Genomic DNA, 17,741 nt, shown 5'->3' on the forward strand with positions numbered 1-17,741 from the left:
CTTTTGAGAACTGCATAGTTCCACAGGAATTCCATCACATCGTCTAGCTTTATTAACAATAGTGCTTCCTAAGGTCCTCTTGACTTCGCACTCCAGAATGTCTGGCTCTGGGTGACTGACCAAACCATCATAATAATCAGGTTCATTAGGATCTTTTCCACACAGTTCTTCTGTGTATTCTTTCCATCTCTTCTTGATCACTTCAGCACCTGTTAGGTCTCTACCGTTGCTGTCCTTTATTGTGCTCATCTAAAGCCTTTGACTGTGTGGATCACAATAAACTGTGGACAATTCTGAAAGAGATGGGAATACCAGACCACCTAACCTGCCTCTTGAGAAACCTATATGCAGGTCAGGAAGCAACAGTTAGAACTGGACATGGAACAACAGACTGGTTCCAAATAGGAAAAGGAGTCCGTCAAGGCTGTATATTGTCCCCCTGCTTATTTAACTTTTATGCAGAGTACATCATGAGAAACGCTGGGCTGGAAAAAGCACTAGCTGGAATCAAGATTGCCGGGAGAAATATCAATAACCTCAGATATGCAGATGATATCACCCTTATGGCAGAAAGTGAAGAGGAACTAAAAAACCTCTTGATGAAAGTGAAAGAGGAGAGTGAAAAAATTGGCTTAAAGCTCAACATTCAGAAAATGAAGATCATGCCATCTGGTCCCATCACTTCATGGAAAATACATGGGGAAACAGTGGAAACAGTGTCAGACTTTATTTTGGGGGGCTCCAAAATCATTGCAGATGGTGATTGCAGCCACGAAATTAAAAGACGTGTACTCCTTGGAAGGAAAGTTGTGACCAACTTAGATAGCATATTGAAAAGCAGAGATATTACCTTGCCAACAAAGGTCCATCTAGTCAAGGCTATGGTTTTTCCTGTGGTCATGCATGGATGTGAGAGTTGGACTGTGAAGAAAGATGAGCGCCAAACAATTGATGCTTTTGAACTGTGGTGTTGGAGAAGACTCTTATTTATTTATTTATTTATTTTTAATTTTTACTCTTGAGAGTCCCTTGGACTGCAAGGAGATCCAACCAGTCCATCCTAAAGGAGATCAAGGACTGATGGTGAAGCTGAAACTCCAATACTTTGGCCACCTCATGCAAAGAGTTGACTCATTGGAAAAGACTCTGATGCTGAGAGGGATTGGGGGCAGGACGAGAAGGGGACAACAGAGGATGAGATGGCTGGATGGCATCACAGACTCGATGGACATAAGTTTGGGTGAACTCCGGGAGCTGGTGATGGACAGGGAGCCTGGTGTGCTGTGATTCATGGGGTTGCAAAGAGTCCGACACAACTGAGCAACTGAACTGAACTGAACTGATGGACAAAATGCTCGTTTGATATTTCCAGTTCTCATGAAGAGATCTCTATTCTTTCTCCTTCTGTTGTTTTCTTCTAGGTTTATGCACTGTTCATTGATGAAGGTCTTCATGTCTCTGCTGCTGCTGCTGCTAAGTCGCTTCAGTCGTGTCCAACTCTGTGTGACCCCATAGATGGGGGCCCACTGTCTCTGGGATTCTCCAGGCAAGAACACTGGAGTGGGTTGCTATTTCTTTCTCCAGTGCATGAAAGTGAAAAGTGAAAGTAAAGTCGCTCAGTTGTGCCCGACTCTTAGCGACCCCATGGACTGCAGCCTACCAGGCTCCTCTGTCCATGGGATTTTCCAGGCAAGAGTACTGGAGTGGGGTGTCATTGCCTTCTCCCTTCATGTCTCTAAGGCACTCTTATTGGAATACTGCCTATAGTTGGATGCACCTTTCCCTTTCTCCCTTGGTTTTTGCTTCTCTTCTTTCTTCTGTTAGTTTAAAGCCTCCTGAGATAATCACTTTGCCTTCTTGCTTTTCATTTTCTTTAGAATGGCTTTGTTCACTGCCTCCTGTACAGTATTACAGTCCTCCATCCATAGTTCTTCAGGCACACTGTTAACTAGATCTAATCCCTTGAATCTATTTGTCACCTCCACTAACATATTCATAGGGGATTTGATTTCAATTGCACCTGGCTCTGCTAATTGTTTTCCCAGCTTTCTTTAGTTTAAGCCTGAATTTTGCTATGAAAAGCTAATGTGCAGAGACAGTCATCTCCAGGTCTTATTTTTTCTGACTGCATACAGCTTCTCCATCTTTGGCTACCAAGAATGTAATCAGTTTGATTTCTGTATTGACCATTTGGTGATGTCCATGTGTTAACTCATCCTTTGTGTTATTCAGAAAGGGTATTTGCTGTGATGAGTGCATTCTCTTGGCAGAATTCAGCTAGCCTTTGCCCTGCTTCATTTTGTTCTCCAGGGCAAACTTGCCTGTTATTCCAGGTATCTCTTGACTTCCTACTTTGGAATACCAATCCCCACTGATGAATACATCTGTTTTTGGTGTTAGTTCTAGGAGGTCTTCTAGGTCTTCATATGACTGATCAGCTTCAGCTTCTTCGGCATCTATGGTAAGGGCATCAACTTGAATTACTTTGAGGAGAATGAAAGAAAAATACATCACACTTAAGTTAGGGGATGTAGCAAACTAAATACAAATAGGCAGCCATGGGAAACAATAAACATTAGAGCAAAATAAAGGAAATAGAGAATAGAAAAATGACAGAGGTACTCAAGAAAGGAAAATTTTGTTATTTATAAAGGTCAAAATATTGGCACAACTTTAGCTATATTGATCAAGGACGGAAGAAGACTCAAATTACTAAAATGAGGAGTAAAAAAGGAAAACATATTACCAACTTTAGAGAAATAAATATCATTGTAAAGGAATACCATGGCACTAATTATAAATTTTAGTTGAAATGGATAAATTTCTAGAAATACACAAATGACGGAAATTGACTCAAGAAAAAAATAAAAATTTGAATAGCAAAGTGATAGAATCAGTATTTTTAAACATCTTGCCCCAACACCTCACAAAAATCCCCCTACCATAACTAGACACAGATAGCCTCATTGCTGAATTCTACCTTATATTTAAACCAAAAGTCATGCCAATTGGCCACACGTGCATTCAAAATGTATCCATAGAAGTGGAAAGGGACTTTTCGCAGCTCATTCTATGAGGCAGTATAACTCGAATGCTAAAACTAGAGACCAGTTATTTTGAAGAATTCTCTTTAACTTTGCTCCATCCAGTATTTGCTCATGATGAATATCATGCTTTTCATTTTTGACAGGAAAATGGTGGAAATGATACTGTTATCATCTCATTCTATCAGGTGGTTCATGATTTCAATGTATCCCAACATTGATGATGTTCCCTTGGATCACTTGATTAAAGTGGTTGCTGTCAAGCTTCTCCACTGTCAAGTTACTCTCCCCTATGTTGTAATTAAAACATTCTTTTCTATCTTAGAGTATATAAATATTTTATTCCTCACCAAACTTTAGATTTATTAATTTAATTAAATCTATTTGATTAATAGTCTCTTATTTTACTAAAGGTATCATGACTTGTCACTATCATTATTTATTTTGATATTCATATTGTTCCAGCTTCAGATAGTGGGAACCTCCTTAAATTGGGCTCTCTATCCTTTTGACAGACATCTCCCCATCATTCTTTGAACAATCGATCCTTTTGGTACAAGATATTCTATGCATGCCTTGTACTTTCCCTGATTCATGGAATGAACAGTTTCTGCAGGAAGTCCCAATATTTTTTAGTGGAAAATGGAGTTTAGAATTCAATATATGAGACTTGTATGTACTCATTAGTTCCCAGTTCCTCTCATTTGACAGAGTCTGGAAAATGTACATGTGTGTGTGCATGCCTGTGTATGTGTGTATCCTCCCTATATCGCTCTGACTCGGATATCACAAAATGCTGGATTGTCCCCAACCCATGTGAATGCCTTTCTCAACATATTCAGACTCTGGCACCCACTCCAGGCAACTCTTTTATAGATATACCCCCTTTACCCTGCTTGGGCTTTGATACTCTGCACTGGGTCACCCCCACGTACCCCTTGTTCCACTCAGCATCTAACTAACTGCCCACACAGGGCTGCCCCACTTCCATGCCCTTCTCCTTTCGCTTGGGCTCTGACTTTCTACACACACAAATCTGCCTCCTCCATATGGATTTTCTCTTCTCTGGACTTAGAATTTTACTCTGTCAAGCTTCTCTGCTGTCAAGTTACTCTCCTCTATGTTGTAATTAAAATATTCTTTTCTATCTTAGAGTGTATAAATATTTTATTCCTCACCAAACTTTAGATTTATTAATTTAATTAAATCTATTTGATTAATAGTCTCTTATTTTACTAAAGGTATCATGACTTGTCACTATCATTATTTATTTTGATATTCATATTGTTCCAGCCTCAGATAGTGGCTGGCCAGCTTCCTATTTAATATCCTCTGGACTAAACTGACTCTTGTGGCAGGCTTCTCTGCTCTGTGAAGGCCTCTTAATCCCACTTTACTGAATACCCATGAAACGTCCTAGCACAGATATCCTGTTTTCCCTGCTCAAGTTCTCACATTTCATGCTACATACCTCCCTTCCCTGTTCTTGTGGATCTTATCGTTTCACCTTATTTGAGTTCTGACTCCCTGTACTAGGATACTCTGTCTGCATGGATATCTTCTTCACCCCTACCCTCTCATCTGGCCCACTACAGTACCATGCTCCCCTGTCATGGATGCCTGTCTTGATAGATCTCACTGAATTGCTTTATGAATAGTTGCTTTATACTTTGGGGTATAATCCCAAAGGATGACTTAATTAATTATGTTGTTCATCCTGTTCTAGTTTTGGCCATTGGAAGCTCATTCCTGTCTTCTTTGACATAACCCCATTATTCCAGGGCATTTTTTTAGCACTTCCTTTTTGATACAATAAGAACCTCTGGACTCCTCTTCTATATTTCTTCTCTGAGCCCTACAATCAGTAGTTTCTCCAAGAAGCCTGGTTTCTTTTCTTGGAAAATAGTATTAGGAACCAAGATCTGTGCTTATTTCTACATCATTGTTTCTTTCATATTTTGGGAGTATCATTTCTCTTTGACCCTTTCAGCTAACAGAACAAAGAAACATATGTATGTATGCTCATGTGCCATCTATTTAACTGTTAATTCAAGTATGCATGTGTAACAGTATCAAGATTGTTAACTTGTAATCCTACAAGAGAGAACATTAACAACTAGATCAAGTGCTTTTATCTTGGCTTTCAGTCTTGCAAACTCCAGTTCATTTTCAAAGTTACTCAAGTCAGGCGTTCTTATTGAGGTGGTTGTATACATTTGCAATATAATCAGATTGTTTAGTCAAATTCTGTATTCCATTCTTTATGTCAAAATGGTTTCTATTTTAATATACATACATTGATTCACTTTTGGTGCTGTAAGATTCTACAGGTATTGACAAATATGCAGTGCCATGTATTTACCATAACATCATACAGAATAGTTCCACTGCCCTAAAACATCCTCTATGCCTGGAGAGAAGGAAATGGCAACCCACTCCAGTATTCTTGCCTGGGAAATCCCAGGGACAGAGGAGCCTGGTGGGCATAGGCCATGGGATCTCATAAAGCCAGACACAACTTAGCAATTTAGTGCAGTCATTTTTAGGAACACTGTAGGCCACATAAAACACATCGGTGGCTCCTAGTGTGTGGCCTCTCATTTACTATCTTTCTTTCCCACTTGGCCCTCTGCTCCACAGGGGCACATGTCCACGAGTCTGCTCTGCTCACCCAGTGTCTGGATTTAACAAATGGAAAAATAAAAATAGAAGATGAACTCACCCTCCCAGTAGAGCACCAGGTTCAGAAAGAATACACAGGCAAGGAAATAGCATTCTGTCATTTCCCACCTCTTCTTCAATTGCCCGCTGGAAATGTTGCCATTTCTCTTTAAGCCCTACTCCCAGTTGACCTCTGCAAGCCTCCTTATCCTGTGTCCTGAAGTCATCACAATGGCCACATAGGTTCTGGCTGGGGCGGGGCCCACTGTGACATCGGCAAGGGCCCAGCCCTGGCTGGCCCTCAGTCTCCAAGTGCCAGGGCAGACCAGAGCACCACGGGCCTTTTCCTCTCAGCTCACCATGTGGTCCCTCAAATGGTTCCTGTGCTTATCCATGGGTGTTACCTATGTTTCTGCCTTAATTTTTACTTCTCTGAGAGAGAAAGCTGAAGAACTCCAGGGGAAGGTTCTGTGCAGAGGGCACTTTTTAATTTGGCAGAATCTATCAGAGCATGCCCAAGACTGGCTTGAGATCACGTTGTTCTGGATTTTCCTCACTGTGCTGATGTACCTGACAGTGAAGTTGGCAGGAGAAAGTGGCCAGAGTAATGTACAGAATCCTCCTGCCCATCTACTAAGTCACTTCAGTTATGTCCGCCTCTGTTCGATGCCATAGACGGCAGCCCACCAGGCTCCGCCATCCCTGGGATTCTCCAGGCAAGAACACTGGAGTAGGTTGCCAGTTCCTTCTCCAATGCATGAAAATGAAAAGTTAAAGTGAAGTCGCTCAGTCATGTCCGACTCTTTGCGACCCCATGGACTGTAGCCTACCAGGCTCCTTCGTCCGTGGGATTTTCCAGGCAAGAGTACTGGAGTGGGTTGTCATTGCTTTCTCCATCCTGCCCATCAGGGCACTTCATTTTGCTCTCCCAGAAGGAAAAAGGAAAAGGCATCTCCCAACAAAGACTACAAGTTCCAAACCGTAATCCTGCTCATGATGGACCTTGTAAAATTTGTGTCCAATATGCAGAATCTGAAACTCACCACAGCAAACGGGATTTACCTCAATTCCTTCCAATGTCGACGTTTCTGTAGATGCACACAACAACATTACAGTATATGAGCTCTGGGGCAACGAAGAATCCAATTGAGTGGATTTGTATGTCAAAGTAGGTGAATTGTAGAGCGTTGACATACCTTATACAAAATAATAAAACTATTCTGAAGCAAGAGGAAAAAAAAGCCTCTGATATTTTTTTTTGCTCTACAGTTTTACCTTTTCCAGAATGTCTTATAATTGGCAGCATGCAGTGTATAACCTTTTACAGATGAGCTTATTTCACTTAATAACGTTCATTTTGGTTTCATCCATCTCTGTTTGTGATTTGATAGCTCATTCCTTTTCATTCTGGAGTAATATTCTGTTATGTTGATGTACCGTAGTTTGTTTATCCAGTCGTATATTAAAGGGCACTCTTAAGTAAGTGAAGTCACTCAGTCGTGTCTGACTCTTTGCAACCCCATGGACTATAGCCTACCACACTCCTCCATCTATGGGATTTTCCAGGCAAGAGTATTGGAGTGGGTTGCCATTTCCTTCTCCAGAGGATCTTCCCGACCCAGGGATCAAACCCAGGACTCCCACATTGTAGGCAGACACTTTACCATATGAGCCACTAGGGAAGGCCAAAGGACACTTTGGTTGCTTCCAATTTGTGTGTGTGTGTGAGAGAGAGAGAGAATATAAACTAAGCTGTTATAAAATTCATGTGCATGTTTTTATGTGGGCATTAGCTATCAAATCAATTGTTGAACTCTCTAGGAGCATAACTGTTAGATCATGTGGTATGACAATGTTTAGCTCTGTAAGAAATTGCTTCCAAAGTGACTCTACCATTTTGCAATCCCATTAACAACGAATGAGAGTTCCTGTTGTTCCTCATCTTTGCCAGTAATTGGTTTTGTCCGATTTTTCTATTTGACCATTTCAGTAAGTATGTAGTGGTATCTCACTGTTTAATTTCACCAGTCTACTCTAAAAAAAAGTTATCTTATTTCCATATTTCCATTGCGGCATGTCTATTGTGTTTCATTACCATAAATTCTTCAGGTGTTTTACCTTTAATCTGAGGTTTAAATAGATCTTCTGCTCACCAGAATTCTGCTGCTGTTTATACCATCACTGATTACTTTGCTTAATTAGTCTTATAATTACTTTTTCATGAAGGACTGATAAGTTGAAATCATGTATATTGGAAAATATTTATTTTTAATTGAACAACACTGAAAACACTTTCTTTTCCTGAGTATTGCTTTGTCCACTAATGTTTAGTGCCTCCACACAAAAGTTTAAGTTCAGCACGAACTTCTCCTCCACCGCTTTTTTGTGTTTGTTTTGATTCTCTTATATACTTACTAGATATTAACCAAATCTGTATTAGTACCAGTTGCCATTGCAACTGTTCATTTACAAGTTTTACTACAACCGTATATGTATTTTATCAGAATCTTGATTTTATTATGTGTCTTCTTCATGTAGTTTTGAAAAACTATATGCTCATTATTCAAGTTTTTAATAGTCTGTGTCTCTTCTCCATTGAGATTCAAACAAATCCATTTATATTATTGAAGAAAATATATTGAGTGAAGCACTTTCACAGCATCATCTTTTAAGATTTGAAATAGCTCAACTGGATTACATCACCTCCACTAGCTTTGTTTGTAGTGAGGCTTTCTAAGGCCCACTTGACTTCGAATTCCAGGATGTCTGACTCTAGGTGAGTGATCACACCATCGTGATTATCTGGTTCATAAAGATGTTTTTTGTATAGTTCTTCTGTGTATTCTTGCCATCTCTTCTTCATATCTTCTGCGTCTGTTAGGTCCATGCCATTTCTGTCCTTTATTGAGCCCATCTTTGCATGAAATGTTCTCTTGGTATCTCAGATTTTCTTGAAGATATCTCTAGTCTTTCCCATTCTATTTTTTTCCTCTATTTCTTTGCATTGATCACTGAGGAAGAAATGAGTATATCTTTCCTTTTCTCCTTTGCCTTTCACTTCTTTTCACAGCTACTTGTAAGGCCTCCTCAGACAACCATTTTGCATTTTTGCATTTCTTTTTCTTGGGGACTGTATTGATCCTTGCCTCCTGTACAATCTCACAAACCTCCATCCATAGTTATTCAGGCACTTTATCATTCTAATCCCTTGAATCTATTTCTAACTTCCACTGTATAATCACAATGTATTCAATTTAGGTCACACCTGAATGGTCTAGTGGTTTTCCCTACTTTCTTCAATTTCAGTCCGAATTTGGCAATAAGGAGTTCATGATCTGAGCCACAGTCAGCTCCCAGTCTTGTTTTTGCTGACTGTACAAAGCTTCTCCATCTTTGGCTGCAAAGAATATAATCAATCTGACTTCAGTGTTGACCATCTGGTGATGTCCATGTGTAGTGTCTTCTCTTGTGTTGTTGGAAGAGGGTGTTTGCTATAACCAGTGCATTCTCCTGGAAAAACTGTTAGCCTTTGCCTTGCTTCATTTTGTACTCCAAGGCCAAATTTTCCTGTTACTCCAGGTATTTCTTGACTTCCCACTTTTGCATTCCAGTCCCCATAATGAAAAACACATCTTTTGGGGGTTCTGGTTCTAGAAGGTCTTGTAGGTCTTCATAGAACCATTCAACTTCAGCTTCTTCAGCATTACTGGTTGGGCCATAGACTTGGATTACTTTGATATTGAATGGTTTGCATTGGAAACGAACAGAGATCATTCTGTCATTGTTGAGACTGCATCCAAATACTGCATTGTGGACTCTTTTGTTGACTATGATGACTACTCTGATTCTTCTAAGGGATTCTTGTCCACAGTAGTAGGTATAATGATCATCTGAGTTTAATTTACCCATTACAGTCCATTTTGGTTTGTTGATTCCTAAAATATTGATGTTCACTCTTGCCATCTTCTCCTGTTTCATCACTTTCAATTTGCCTTGCTTCGTAGACCTAACATTCCAGGTTCCTTCGCAATATACCTGTCAGAGAGGCTCAGAGGGCTCAAACAAACCTTGTGTGCACAAGCAGCCAGAGTTCCCATGGAGACTGGGACAGAGCTGTGTTTGAGTGTCTCCTGTGAAGATATGGGTCAGCAGTGGACTGCCGCAGGGGCAGGGGCTCTGGATGCAACAGACTTGGGTATGGCTGAGTTCAGCAGACTTGGGTATGGCAAAAACTCTCTTGGAGGAGGTCACCTATAGCCCCAACATAAAGCTGCCAGAACTTACACAGGGCTGGGGAAATAGACTCTTGGAGGGCACAAACAGAACTTTGTGCATGCCAGGACCCAGCAGAAAGGAGCAGTGACCCCACAAGAGACTGACCCAGACTTGTCCTTGAGTGTCCAGGAGTCTCTGGTGGAGGCATGGGTTGGCGGTGCCCTGCTTCAGGGTTGGGGGCACTGAGTGTAGCAGTGCATGGATGGGACCCTTTGAAGGAGGTCGCCATTATCTTTATTACCTCCATCATAGTTTGGCCCCAGATAATAACAGGGAGAGAACACAGCCCCAACCATCAACAGAAAATTGGATTATAGATTTTACTGAGCATGGCCCTGCCCATCAGAACAAGACCCAGTTTCCCCCTCAGTCAGTCTCTCCCATCAGGAAGTTTCCATAAGCCTCTTACCCTTCTCCATCAGAGGGCAGACAGACTGAAAACGACAATCACAGAAAACTCACCAATCTGATCACTCTTTGCGACCCCGTGGACTATAGCCCACCAGGCTTCTCTGTTCATGGGATTCTCCAGGCAAGAATACTGGAGTGAGTTGCCATTTCCTTCTCCAGGGGATCTTCCTGACCCAAGGATCGAACCCAGGTCTCCCGCATTGCAAGACATAGACCACAGACTTGTCTAACTCAGTGAAACAATGAGCCATGCCTTGTAGGGCCACCCAAGGTTTCTTGGACTGGTCATGGTGGAGAGTTATGACCAAACGTGGTCCCCTGGAGAAGGGAATGGCAAACAACTTCAGTATTCTTGCTTTGAGAACCCCATGAACAGTATCTCATACTAAAACATCAAATTGTTCAAAGAATGGTGGGGAGATGTCAAAAGGACAGAGGCCAGCTTAAGGAGGTTCCCACTGGCCAAGGTTGGAACAATATGAACTTCAAAATAAATAATGATAGAGACAGATCATGATTCATTTAGTAAAATAAGAGATTATTAATTAAATAGATATAAATAAATTAATAAATCTAAAGTTTCAGTTCAGTTCAGATGCTCAGTCATGTCTGACTCTTTGTGACCCCATGAACCACAGCACACCAGGCCTCCCTGTTCATCACCAACTCCCAGAGTCCACCCAAACCCATGTTCATTGAGTCGGTGATGCCATCCAATCATCTCATCCTCTGTCGTCCCCTTCTCCTCCTGCCCCCAATCACTCCCAGCATCAGGGTCTTTTCAAATGAGTCAGCTCTTTGCATCAGGTGGCCAAAATATTGGAATTTCAGCTTCAGCATCAGTCCTTCCAATGAACACCCAGGACTGATCTCCTTTAGGATGGACTGGCTAGATCTCCTTGCAGTCCAAGGGACTCTCAAGAGTCTTTTCCAACACCACAGTTCAAAAGCATCAATTCTTTAGCACTGAGCTTTCTCTATAGTCCAACTCTCACATCCATACATGACCACTGGAAAAACCATAGCCTTGACTAGAAGGACCTTTATTGGCAAAGTAATGTCTCTGCTTTTTAATATGCTGTCTAGGTTGGTCATAACTTTCCTTCCAAGGAGTAAGCGTCTTTTAATTTCATGGCTGCAATCACCATCTGCAGTGATTTTGGAGCCCAGAAAAATAAAGTCAGCCACTGTTTCCACTGTTTCCCCATCTATTGAAAAATAAAATATTTCTGTAATTTACAATACACAAAAAAAGGTTTTAATTACAGGATAGGGGAGAGTAACTTGACAGCGGAGAAGCTTGACAGCAACCACTTTAATCAAGTGATACCAATGAATATTATCAATATTGGGACACATTAAAATCATGAACCACCTGATAAAATGAGATGATATGAACACAGCATCATTTCTGCCATTTTCCTGTCAAAGATGCAAAACTGAACTTCATCATTAGCAAATCCTGGATGAACCAAAATTCAGGAGCACTCTACAAAATAATTGGCCTCTAGTTTTTGCATCTGAGTAATACTGCCTCATAGAATGAGCTGTGAAATGTTCCTTTCCAATTCTATAAATACATTTACAATCCATGTGTGGTGAATTGGCATGACTGTTGGTTTAAATATTCAGTAGAATTCACCAGAGAGGCTATCTAGGTCTAGATAGGGTGTGGGGAGTGAGGGAGGGAGTTTTGTGAGGTAGGTTGGGCAAGAAGTTTAAAAATGATTAATTCTATCTCTTTGCTCTTCAGATTTTCATTTTCTTCTTGAGTCATTTTCAGTCATTTGTGTATTTCTAGAAAACTTCATTTCATCTAAATTTTCTATTTAGTGCCATGGTATTCCTTTACAACTATATTTATTTCTCTAAAGTTGGTAGTAATTTTTCCTTTTTTATTTCTAATTTTAGTAATTTGATTCTTCTTCCTCCCTTGAACAATATTGTTAAAGTTGTGTCAATTTTTTGACCTTTTTAAATAACAAAATTTTCATTTGTTGAGTACCTCTGTTGTTTTTCTATTCTCTCTTTCATTTATTTTGCTCTAATATTTATTGTTTACTATGGCTGCCTATTTGAGTTTGGCTCGCTACATCCCCTAACTTAGGTGTGGTTTGTTTTTGCTTTCATTCTTCTCAAAGTAAAGTTGATCCTTGAACAACAGGAGTATTAACTGTGCAGGTCCACTTATACAAAGATTATTTTTCAATGGTAAATACTACAGGACTACACCATCTGCAGCTGGTTGAATCTGCAGAGGTGAAATTGTGGGTGTGGAAGAACCACATAGATGGAGGGCCGACTATAAGTTATACACGAATTTTCGACTGCAGAAAAGGTTGGTCCCCTAAATCCCACATTGTTCAAGGGTCAAGTATATTTTCTACTTGTGATTCTTTCTTTGACCCATTGACTATTTAGGAGTATGCTGCTTAACATCCACATATCAGTCTGTCTCTCAAAATGCTTTGTTTTCTAATTTCATTATATTCAGAGGATGTACTTGATGTGGTTTGAGCCCTTCAAAATTTATTTAGATTTGTCTTATGTCCTAGCATATAGGGGATCCTGGAGAATGTTCCTTGCACTCTTAAGAAGAATGCATATCCTGTATTGGATAAATTGCTCTATACATAGATGTTAGGTTCAGTTGGTTTATATTATCATTCAAGTTCTCTGAAAGTGAAAGTGAAGTCGCTCAGTCACATCCACCCCGTGGACTGTAGGCCACCAGGCTCCTGTGTCCATGGGATTTCTGAGGCAAGAATACTGGAGTGGGTTGCCATTTCCTTCTCCAGGGGATCTTCCCAACCCAGGGATCGAACCTGGGTCTCCTGCATTGCAAGCAGACGCTTTAACCTCTGAGCCACCAGGGAAGCCCAACATTAACACACTGTAACTACTTCATAGTTAATCTTCTGCCTAGACTTTTTATCCCTTATTGAAAGTGGATCAGTAAAGTCTAGCAATTATTTTTGAATTGTCTATTTCTCTCTTCATTTCTATCAGGTTTTTTTTCCTCCATGCATTTTTCAGTTGTCTTGTTAAGTGTCTTTCTGATAGACTCTCCTGTTTATCATTGTAAATGTCCTTTATCCCTAGTAACAGTTTTTAATAAAAATCATTTTTGGTTGACATTAGTACAATACAGCCAATTATCTGTTTGGTTAATGTTGGCCTGATATATAGTTTTCAGTCATTTCACTTAAAATCTATATCTTTGACTCTAAATTATCTCTCCCATAGATAGCCTATAGTTGGATCTTTGATTTTTATTGAGTCTAAAAATGTTTGCTTTTTGATTAGATTGTTCAATTTATCTATTGTATCATTATTTATATGATCAAATTTATGACTGCCATTTTATTTTTGCTTTTTCAAAACTTCAAATTTTTGTCCTTTTTATCTTTATTGCTCTTCATTTATAAATGAATGTTCTCAGTGTAGTATTTGGTTTGCTCTAATGCTATATTTTAAATTTTATTTTCTTAGTAACTAGAATAGGACTTTCCATATCTATATTAACTTATTAGCTTTCTTCATCTTTATACTCACTGTAACAGCAGTGAGAAAAATCATTAACATCCTGGGTAACAGTGAACTAAACTGGACAGGAATGGGTGAATTTAATTCAGATGACCATTATATTGACTACGGTGGCAAGAATCCCATAGAAGAAATGAAATAGCCCTCATAATCAACAAAAGATTCCCAATAAGAACTACTTGGGTGAAGCCTCCAAAATGACGGAGAGATCTTAGGCCGTTTCCAAGGCAAGCTATTCAACAACACAGTAATTCAAGTCCATGCCCCTACGGGAGTTGGTGATGGACAGAGAGGCCTGGCGTGCTGCGATTCATGGGGTCGCAAAGAGTCGGACACGACTGAGCGACTGAACTGAACTGAACTGAACTGCCCCTACCACAGATGCTGAAGAACCCGAAGCTGATCAGTCCTATGAAGACATAGAAAACCTCCTAGAATTAACATCAAAAATAGATTCATCAGTGGGGATTGGTATGCCAAAGTAGGAAGTCAAAAGATAACCTGGAGTAACAGGCAAGTATGGCATTGGAGAAGAAAATGAAGCAGGGCAAAGGCTAACTAAATTCTGCCAAGACAATGCACTCGTCATAGCACATACCCCTTCTGAACAGCACAAGAGACGACTTTACACATGGACATCACCAACTGGTCAACACCAAAGTCAATTGGTATCCAAATTGTAGCCAAAGATGGAGAAGCTGTATGCAGTCAGGAAAAACAAGACCTGGAACTGACTGTGGATCTGGTCATCAGCTTCTCATAGCAAAATTCAGGCTTAAACTAACGAAAGCTGGGAAAACCACTAGGACTGCCAGGTAGCTGTGAAATCCAATCCCCTATGAATATGCAGTGGAGGTAACAAATAGTTTCAAGGGATTAGATCTAGTTAACAGTGTGCCTGAAGAACTATGGACAGAGGTCCATAACACTGTATGGACAGCAGCAAAAAAAAAAAAAAAAAAAGCTGTCCCAAAGAAAAAGAAAAGCAATAAGACAAAGGGGTTATCTCAGGAGGCTTTCAAAGACCTGAAGAAAAAAGAGAAGCAAAAGCCAAGGGAGAGAGGGAAAGGTACATCCAACTAAACGCAGAGTTCCAAAGAAGATCAAAGAGACACAAGATGGCCTTTCTTGATAAACAGTGTATAAAACAAGAAGAAAATAACAGAAAGAGAAAGACTAGAGATCTCTTCATGAAAATAAAGAATAGAGACCTTTTCATGAAAATCAAAAACGTCAAGGAAACATTTCAGGAAAAGATGGGAACAGTAATGGACAGTAATGGCAGAGACCTAGTAAACGCTGAAGAGATCAAGAAGAGATGGAAAGAATACATGGAAGAACTGTACGGAAAAGATCCTAATGAACCAGATTTTTTGATGGTGTGTTCAGTCACCCAGAGAGAGACATTCTGGAGTGCGAGGTCAAGAGGGCCTTAGGAAACACTGTTGTTAATAAAGCTAGAGGATGGGGGGCAGTCCTAAGATGGTGGAGGAATAGGACAGGGAGACCACTTTCTCCCCAACAAATTCATCTAAAGAACATTTGAACGCTGAGCAAATTCCACAAAACAATTTCTGAATGCTGGTAGAGGACACCAGGCACCCAGAAAGGCACCCATTGTCTTCGAAAGGAGGTAGGACAAAATATAAAAGATAAAAAGAGAGACAAAAGAGTTAGGGATGGACACCCATCCTGGGAGAGAGTCATAAAAGAGAAGTTTCCAAACACCAGGAAACCCTTTCACTATTGGGTCTGTGGGGAGTTTTGGAATCTCAGAGGGCAACATAACTGGGAGGAAAACTAACTAAATAAATAAAACCCACAGAATATGTTCCTAACAGTAACTCCCACTGGAGAAGTAGCCCAGACGCTCGTGTCTGCCACCAGCAAGCTGGGGCTCAACAGGGAGGCGCGGGCTGCATTGCTGAGGATAAGGACCGGGCCTGAATGCACACAAGACAATCTAAGGGAGCTAACATGAGATAGCAACCCAAACTGTGGGATAGCCAGAGAGAGAGAGAGAGAAAAAAAAGAGAGAACCAGAATTTTCCCTGAAAAGCGCTAACCTAAGGCACTGCCGGCCCGCTTACAGAACAAAGGACTGAGCGAATACCACAGGAGAGCTAGCAGGCTGTGGACCGGCCCATCCCCCGCCAGAGGCAGGGGGCAGGTGGGTGCCAGCCAGAGCCGGAAAGGGGCAAACTCAGCCCCAGAGATGGCATCCCCTACCAAACTGCGAACAGGCTTCCAGTTTCTAACCAAGACTTCCTGGGATTCTAGAAGGTTGATCAGCTGGGAGGGTCGCAGCCAGAGATTAGCTTCCCAGAAGAGACACATGGCACACTGCAGATGGGCACACCTGCTGCCACCCAGGAAACTGAGTGGCTGGGACCGGGGAGGTGATAAGATGCACTCACCGCCTGGGGAGAGTGAGCTCGCCAAGCACCTGGTTGCCTGAGCTGTTCGGACCTGGGAGGGGCACAAAACGCAGGCCCAACTGAGTCTGCACCTTTGTGGAGAACCTGAATCTGAGAGGCTTAGGCCTGGGAAGTGCACGCAACACAGGGCCCGTTCCCTGCAGAGCAGCCTGGAACCTGAGCAGTGTAGACTGGGAAAGCACACATGCCGTGAGCAGGGGCAAACCCAGTGTGGCCAAGACACTGCGAGCACTCCCCACACACGCCAGTGATATTTGTTTGCAGTATTCCTTCCTCCTCACAGCACGACTGAGCAAATGAGCCTGAACAAGAGACCACCTTCGCCCCCTTGTGTCAGGGCGGAAATTAGACAATGAAGCGACCTACAAACAGAAGAAGCCAAATAAACAGAGGGAACCGCTTTGGAAGTGACAGGTGAAACAGATTAAAAGCCCTGTAGTTAACATCGACTACATTGGAAGGGGCCTATAGATCTTGAGAAGTATAAGCTGGAACAAGGAACTATCTGAAACTGAACTGACCCCAAACTGCCTGCAACAGCTCCAGAGAAATTCCTAGATATATTTTTACCATTATCATTTTAAAAAATATTTTAAATTTTTTTCTTTTTTCTTTAAGTCCTCTATTACTCCTTTAATTTTCATTTTTATAACTTACTATTACCTTGCAAAAAAAGATGCTATTTTTAAAGAAAACTTCATATATGTTTCTTATACTTTTTGTGATTTTGTTTATTTGTTTTTTAATATTGTATTTTTGAGAGTCTAACCTCTACTCTAGATTTTTAATCTTTGCTTTTTGGTATTTGTTATCAATTTTGTACATTTGCTGCTGCTGCTGCTGCTAAGTCGCTTCAGTCATGTCCAACTCTGTGCGACCCCATAGACGGCAGCCCACCAGGCTCCCCCATCCCTGGGATTCTCCAGGCAAGAACACTGGAGTGGGTTGCCATGTTCTTCTCCAATTTGTACATTTAAGAATCCAATATTCCATACCCATTTTTACGTACAAGTGTGATTACTGGCTTGATTATTCTCTCCCCATTTTGATTCTCCTTTTTCTCCCCCAGGTCAACTCTATCTCCTCCCTTCCCCTTATCTTCTCTACCCAACTCTGTGAATCTCTGTGTGTGTTCCACTGTGGAGAATACTTAGGGAACAGAGTACTGCCTAGATCTATCTCTATCCTTTTGACTCCCACTTTTCTCCTCCTGCTCACCTCTATCTCCTTCCTCCCTCTATATAAAGAGTCAATATATAATGAATAATGCAATAAATGATATCAAAAACACTCTGTATGGAACCAATGGTAGAATAATGGAGGCAGAAGATAGGATAAGTGAGGTAGAAGATAAAATGGTGGAAAT

At 40.9% G+C, this 17,741-nt stretch overlaps 1 non-coding gene across 1 annotated transcript; it reads right to left on the reverse strand.

Annotated features, from left to right (window-relative positions):
• Positions 1-13,195: 13,195 nt before the first annotated feature.
• On the reverse strand, positions 13,196-13,267 carry TRNAC-GCA. The gene has a single exon. It is a non-coding gene; the product is annotated as a tRNA-Cys (tRNA).
• Between the last annotated feature and the right edge of the window lie 4,474 nt (positions 13,268-17,741).

This window comes from Oryx dammah, unplaced genomic scaffold (genome assembly GCF_014754425.2).
Source record: "Oryx dammah isolate SB20612 unplaced genomic scaffold, SCBI_Odam_1.1 HiC_scaffold_23, whole genome shotgun sequence".
NCBI classification, from domain to species: domain Eukaryota; kingdom Metazoa; phylum Chordata; class Mammalia; order Artiodactyla; family Bovidae; genus Oryx; species Oryx dammah.